We start from the raw sequence: 222 nt of genomic DNA on the forward strand, positions 1-222 counted from the left end.
AGGGTTTGGAAACTTCTTAGAAACAAATGTGTGTATGTGTGTGTGTGTGTGTGTGTGCATGTGTGTGTTCATGTCTCCTAATTTATGCATTCTAAATAACACACAAGACACAAATATTCCTATATGCTAGAGTTATAGATGCCTACAATGACAATGAAGAAGGGGAACATCACACACTGGGGCCTATCATGGGGGGGGGAGGGATTGCATTGGGGAGTTATA

The sequence above is a fragment of the Colobus angolensis genome, unplaced genomic scaffold (genome assembly GCF_000951035.1).
Source record: "Colobus angolensis palliatus isolate OR3802 unplaced genomic scaffold, Cang.pa_1.0 Scaffold243, whole genome shotgun sequence".
Classification (NCBI taxonomy): Eukaryota; Metazoa; Chordata; class Mammalia; order Primates; family Cercopithecidae; genus Colobus; species Colobus angolensis.